Genomic DNA, 6,952 nt, shown 5'->3' on the forward strand with positions numbered 1-6,952 from the left:
CCATCCACCCATCCATCCACCCATCCATCCATCCATCCATCCGTCCATCCATCCATCCATCCACCCATCCATCCATCCATCATCCATCCACCCGTCCATCCATCCGTCCACCCATCCATCCATCTGTCCATCCATCCTTCCATCCATCCATCCACCCGTCCATCCACCCATCCACCCATCCACCCACCCACCCACCCACCCACCCATCCACCCGTCCATCCATCCGTCCACCCACCCGTCCATCCATCCATCCTTCCAGTCTATCTAGGTTCAATTCCCGCTCCATCGTTCTCCTTTTCCCCACGATAATGAGTTTCCCCAGGTCTCATTTTTCCATTTTCATTCATGAGTGCGTAATATTCCACCACGTTCACCTCCCCCCTTCCGGGGATATTAATGCTTTTCTTTGTTTCTTGGGTTTTTTTCTTTTTTTTTTTTTTTTGGTTGCTTGTCGTGTTGTTTAACCAAATACCATGGAGTTTGGGATTTGCACCGAATGCACGGGGTCGTGGTCGGGTGATCGACCTCCATTGGGAAGTATTGATTAGGCTTCTGGGAAAAATCAGTGAGCCGATTGCCACCGTGAAGAAAAGGACGAAAGAAGATTTTATTCCCAATGGCTTCAGGGACAGTGGGTCAAAATAACACGAGCTGAGCTGCACAAAGTGGCCTCAATCGTGGAGTCAGTTTGTTACCTGCTGCGCCCAGCAGTCACAGAGAAACCTCACAAAACGGGGCAATTAAAAAATGAATAAATAAAATGTCATTAAATAGAATAAAGGAATGCTCATAAAATCAAATAACACCTTGCCCCCCAGTCGCAAAACAGGCTGGATATTTTTATCCGGTCTTCATGGAAACCTCAAGCACCCACTGTTTGTAGACTGACTAAACGTTTGTTAGCATTCTGTAAAACCTTCATGGCTGTTTCCCAAGTACAAAGTCGCCTTCCCGCTCACAAATCTCCATGCCGGAATATTGGGGACCCCTCCGGGAATCCTGCCAGCTGCTATTTCCCTACATCTCACCCCAAAACAGACCCCACAATTAATCCGTCCTGCTAAATGTTAGCAAAAATTTAAATTAGAATTAGAGAATTTCAGGACTCTGAGCTGAATGGGCGGACTCAGGACGTGAGTCACTTGTGGACCACAGATTACCAGAGAGAGGAAAATTGGCGGGAGTTAGAGAGAGAGAGAGAGAGAGAGAGAGAGAGAGAGAGAGAGAGAAAGGGAGAGAAGGAGGGAAAAAAAAAACAAATATTCACTTTGCAACCCAAAGGCTGTGGGGGAAACGAGAGAGCGCCAGACCCCGTGTGCAAAACTCCTCCTCGGTCTCAAATGTTACCTAATGGGTGGGGAAAACCGCTGAGGCCTCTCATCTGAGAGACTAGAGCGAGGCGAGCGAGCTGGGCTCGTTCAGACTTGTCCCAGCCTCTGCAGGCTGAGGGTGGAGCTCACGAATCCCCCCTTTTTTTTGCCAAAAGAAACAACAGACGCACTCAAAAAAAACCTCTCTCTAAAACTCTCTCCAGATGCCTGGGAGATGAGTCACTCCGGAGTCTGAGCTGCAATCAGCAGCAGTGGAAAAAAGAGCGAGCGAGACAGCGAGAGAGAGAGAGACAGAGAGAGAGCTGAGGGAGACTTCTGCACAGGCCATTGGTTGCAGGCTGGGGGGACTTTTATTTTGTTGTAGGCTGGGGGGACTCTTATTTTGTTGAAGGAAACTGAGGTGGAAAATTCTCTCTCTCTCTCTCTCTCTCTCTCTCTCTCTCTCTCACTCCCTCCTTCCTGGCCACCATGTCCTAGACTCTTCCTGGCCGCCATCTTGTTCTGCCTCACCGTGTCCAAGGCAAAGGACCTAAGGTGATCATGGACTGACACTCTGACACCAGGACCCCGAGCCGCCGGTTTGGTTGGGATTTTATGGAGATGATGGGAGGGCCGGGCCTCAGCAGGTGACGTCCCACGGGGGGAAGGGTGGTGAGGACACCGCGGTCAACCGCGGTCTCAGAGAGGGGGGGGGGAACGGATGGACAGACGGACAGATGGACACAGTCCCCACCCTGGTGTGCGTGGCTGAGGAAAACCGTCATCGCTGGGGTTTTCCAGGGAAGTGAGTAAGTCCTGATCAGAGCAATGGAAAACAGCTCCTCGTTCCTCCGGCCTTGCGGCCTGGCCCGCACTTAAAAGCACGATGGCTTCGAACGCATTAAAAAGCAGGCGGCGTCCCCGAATCAAAAACGTCTCCACCCGGCCTTCCAAAATGCCACATTGCACCCGCCCTGGTTCAACGTTCACAAAGCAATCAACAACCTTAATAATTGCAATCAACAAACACGTGCAAACTTCCTCCCCGGGTAAACAGAATTCAGCTCTGCATGAACCCGAACTCAGGATAACCTGTGCCCTGGCTGAATTATAATAATTCCAGCACGTGAATAAAAAGACTAACATCACACAGTCAAACAATAAAAGTAATAATAATAATAATAACAAAAGTCTCCAACCGAGAGCTTCTTAAAAAATGCAGATTGACTAATAGTTGTATGGATTCGTCCATTGATTGACTAATAGTTGTATGGATTCGTCCATTGATTGACTAATAGTTGTATGGATTCGTCCATTGATTGACTAATAGTTGTATGGATCCGTCCATTGATTGACTAATAGTTGTATGGATCCATCCATTGATTGACTAATAGTTGTATGGATTCGTCCATTGATTGACTAATAGTTGTATGGATTCGTCCATTGATTGACTAATAGTTGTATGGATTCGTCCATTGATTGACTAATAGTTTTGTATGGATTCGTCCATTGAATGACTAATAGTTGTATGGATTCGTCCATTGATTGACTAATAGTTGCGCCATCTTGGGGGTGAGGGTTCCAACATGGGATCTAATACTCCCTTTGCACTTTGTAAAGATTCCCTGAGCAGCTGAGCTTACCTTTTGGGGTGCCCTACACAACGATCCCGTGCACCGGGCTGTCAAATGTCAAGATATTTATTTGGGGCGGGGGGAACCAAGAAGATGGAGACCAAAGCCCGCACACCTGACTCACAGCAAAGGAACGATGTCTGTCACCTGAGTTCTGGGGCTCAGTCTGTGACATGCTCGATGGGAGTCTAACTTGGGACGAGCAGAGGGAGGATGGGGTCAGGAGTCCGAGCGCCAGATGGCAGGGACTTCTGCCCGGACAGTGGGACGCTCCCGAAGCCCAGCTGCCCCGTCGGATTTCGATCACGTCCCGGACAGACGTCCTGTCTTCCGAGCCGGCGCCTCGTTCTCGGGCAAGGCCTGGTCCACGGGGTGAGGACGGCCTGCACTTTTGGGGTGCAGCTGACACCTCCCCGGCACTGGGGCGGCCCCGGCCTTGACCTCGTTCTTTTATGGCCTCCGCTGCTGGCTGCCGGGTCCGCCGAGGCCGTGACGGCGCAAAATGGCCTGGGTGTGGGGGGAAAGCCGGGTCCCGTGGAGGGGCTCAGTGGGGACCCCAAAGGACGCTAAGACCCCCACACTGCTCGTGCCGGGTCCCTCAAAGGTCTCTCTCTCTCTCTCCTTATCTCTCTCTCTCTCTCTCTCCTTGTCTCTCTCTCTCTCTCTCTCCTTGTCTCTCTCTCTCTCTCTCTCCTTGTCTCTCTCTCTCTCTCCTTGTCTCTCTCTCTCTCTCCTTGTCTCTCTCTCTCTCTCTCTCTCCTTGTCTCTCTCTCTCTCTCCTTGTCTCTGTCTCTCTCCTTGTCTCTCTCTCTCTCTCGTCTCTCTCTCTCTCTCCTTGTCTCTCTCTCTCTCTCTCTCCTTGTCTCTCTCTCTCTCTCCTTGTCTCTCTCTCTCTCTCTCTCCTTGTCTCTCTCTCTCTCCTTGTCTCTCTCTCTCTCTCTCTCTCCTTGTCTCTCTCTCTCTCTCCTTGTCTCTCTCTCTCTCTCCTTGTCTCTCTCTCTCTCTCTCTCTCCTTGTCTCTCTCTCTCTCTCCTTGTCTCTCTCTCTCTCTCCTTGTCTCTCTCTCTCTCTCTCTCTCCTTGTCTCTCTCTCTCTCTCCTTGTCTCTCTCTCTCTCCTTGTCTCTCTCTCTCTCTCCTTGTCTCTCTCTCTCTCTCCTTGTCTCTCTCTCTCTCTCTCTCCTTGTCTCTCTCTCTCTCTCCTTGTCTCTCTCTCTCTCTCCTTGTCTCTCTCTCTCTCCTTGTCTCTCTCTCTCTCTCTCTCCTTGTCTCTCTCTCTCTCTCCTTGTCTCTCTCTCTCTCTCTCTCTCCTTGTCTGTCTCTCTCTCTCCTTGTCTCTCTCTCTCTCTCCTTGTCTCTCTCTCTCTCTCTCTCTCCTTGTCTCTCTCTCTCTCTCCTTGTCTCTCTCTCTCTCTCCTTGTCTCTCTCTCTCTCTCTCTCCTTGTCTCTCTCTCTCTCTCCTTGTCTCTCTCTCTCTCTCCTTGTCTCTCTCTCTCTCTCTCTCTCCTTGTCTCTCTCTCTCTCTCCTTGTCTCTGTCTCTCTCCTTGTCTCTCTCTCTCTCTCGTCTCTCTCTCTCTCTCCTTGTCTCTCTCTCTCTCTCTCTCCTTGTCTCTCTCTCTCTCTCCTTGTCTCTCTCTCTCTCTCCTTGTCTCTCTCTCTCTCTCTCTCCTTGTCTCTCTCTCTCTCCTTGTCTCTCTCTCTCTCTCTCTCTCCTTGTCTCTCTCTCTCTCTCCTTGTCTCTCTCTCTCTCTCTCTCTCTCCTTGTCTCTCTCTCTCTCTCCTTGTCTCTCTCTCTCTCCTTGTCTCTCTCTCTCTCTCTCTCTCCTTGTCTCTCTCTCTCTCCTTGTCTCTCTCTCTCTCTCTCTCTCCTTGTCTGTCTCTCTCTCTCCTTGTCTCTCTCTCTCTCTCCTTGTCTCTCTCTCTCTCTCTCTCTCCTTGTCTCTCTCTCTCTCTCCTTGTCTCTCTCTCTCTCCTTGTCTCTCTCTCTCTCTCCTTGTCTCTCTCTCTCTCTCCTTGTCTCTCTCTCTCTCTCTCTCCTTGTCTCTCTCTCTCTCTCCTTGTCTCTCTCTCTCTCTCCTTGTCTCTCTCTCTCTCTCTCTCCTTGTCTCTCTCTCTCTCTCCTTGTCTCTCTCTCTCTCTCCTTTCTCTCTCTCTCTCTCTCTGTGTCATTTTTGTCTCTCTGTTGCCTTTTCTCTTTGTCTCTATCTGTGTGTCCTTCTGTCTGTCTTTCTGTTTGTCTCTCTGACGCTGTGTCTGTGTCTGTATTTGACGTTTTTGTCTCTCGGTCCCTGTGTGTTTCTCGTCTCTCTCTCTCTCTGCATCTGTCTGTCTGTCTGTCTCTTTTTGTCTGGAGTTTTTCTCTCTGTGTCTCTATCTCTGTGTCTTTTTTTGTCTCTTTATGTGACTGTCTCTCTGTCTCTGTGTGTGTGTGTCTGTCTGTCTGTCTGTGTCTTTCTGCGTCTCTGTCTGGTTTTCTCTCAGGGTCTGTGTCTCTCTCTGCCTCTCTTTACCCGACTGTCTCTCGCTCTGTCTCTGTCAGCCGGACTTTCTCCTCTGTCTCTGTCTGTGTCTCTGTCCTCATGTGACCATCTGTCTGTCCGTCTGTCTTGTTGTCTCCCTGTCTCTCTGTTCCTATCTCGTGTCTCTCTGTCTCTCTGTGTCTGTCTGTCTCACTCTGTCTCTCTCTCTCCATGTGTCTGTCTGTCTGTCTTTACTATCTGTTTCTGTCTCTATCTGTGTGTCATTTTCTGTCCGTCTCTCCGTCTTTCTGTGTCTACTTGAATGTGTTCTCTATCTCTGACCCTGTCTGTCTGTGTCTGTCTGTCTGTCTGTCTGTCTCTCTCTCTCTCTCTCTCTCTCTCTCTCTCTCTCTCGCAACGCCTGCACTTCCCGTCCACCCTCGAGCTGGAGTCAGAAGCGTTTGCCGGCCGGGCCTTTGCTGCAAACCCTCGCTCGCTCGCTCGCTCGCTCGCTCTGGCTGACGACGTCGTGGACACCCGGCCCCTGCAGGCCCAGCGGGGGGCTGAAGGGCCACCGCGGGGTGACGGTGGCCTTTGCAGGCGGCCCGGGTCCCGGCCACGCCGGCCTGCGGGGAGGCGTCGCCCGCGCACGACCTCGGCTTCGCAGCCCCGGCTCCGCGGGCCCAGCGCGGCCCCCGTGCGACAGCGGAAACCAAAGCCCTGACTCTCGGACGTCGCCCTGGGGGTTGCGCAGAGCCGCCAGCCCAGGCGGAGGACGGACGCCGGGCCACCACTCGGCCTGTCCCCCGGCCCCAGCCGCACTTGGGGACGCTGCAGTTCACCCCCGGCTTTTGCCGCCACGGGCCGGGTTTTGCCTTTGGCTCAGGGTGCGAGGAGAAAACACGCGGCTGCGAGGCCGAGCTCGCTGCCCACGCACAGGCAGGAAGCAAGGCTCGGCCCGCATGTTCTGCAAAAGCTGAGGTCGTGCAAGGCATCGAGGGGAGGGAAAATAAATGTGCACTCATTTTCTTTTCTCTGCAACACCCTGACTGCAGACGCAGGCAGGCACTGGGGTCTCAGCTCCCCGAAAGGAAAATTCCCACCCCGTGATGCGAACCCCACACCGCCAGACCTGGCCCCAGGTCGAGGGGCCGGATTGTCCACCCGTTTTATTCTGGTGTTTGCACACAAATGGTGTCTGGGACCCAATTCACCCCTCTAGTCCCCTCTTACCAGTCACCTTCTGAGATGCTAAAACATGGGGTTGACTTGTGTCCCTTTGGTCACCTTGGCTCTGACCGAGCTGGGGTTCTCTTTTGGCTTCTTTGACTACAAATGCACATTTATTTTTGCACGACACAGAGCAGGCTCCAAGGACAGCCAGGGAGCAGCCGCCCAGGCTGGAATCCATGCCGTGTTACCCAGGATGACATCACATCACAGCGATGACCGCAATGCTAGAGGAAAGGTCACCGGGCAGGATCAAAGATAATAGAGTGAATATCTGACAACGAAAGGATGCACTCTGACTTCGTGTGAGCACCTGTGCA

This window comes from Castor canadensis, chromosome X (assembly GCF_047511655.1).
Source record: "Castor canadensis chromosome X, mCasCan1.hap1v2, whole genome shotgun sequence".
Classification (NCBI taxonomy): domain Eukaryota; kingdom Metazoa; phylum Chordata; class Mammalia; order Rodentia; family Castoridae; genus Castor; species Castor canadensis.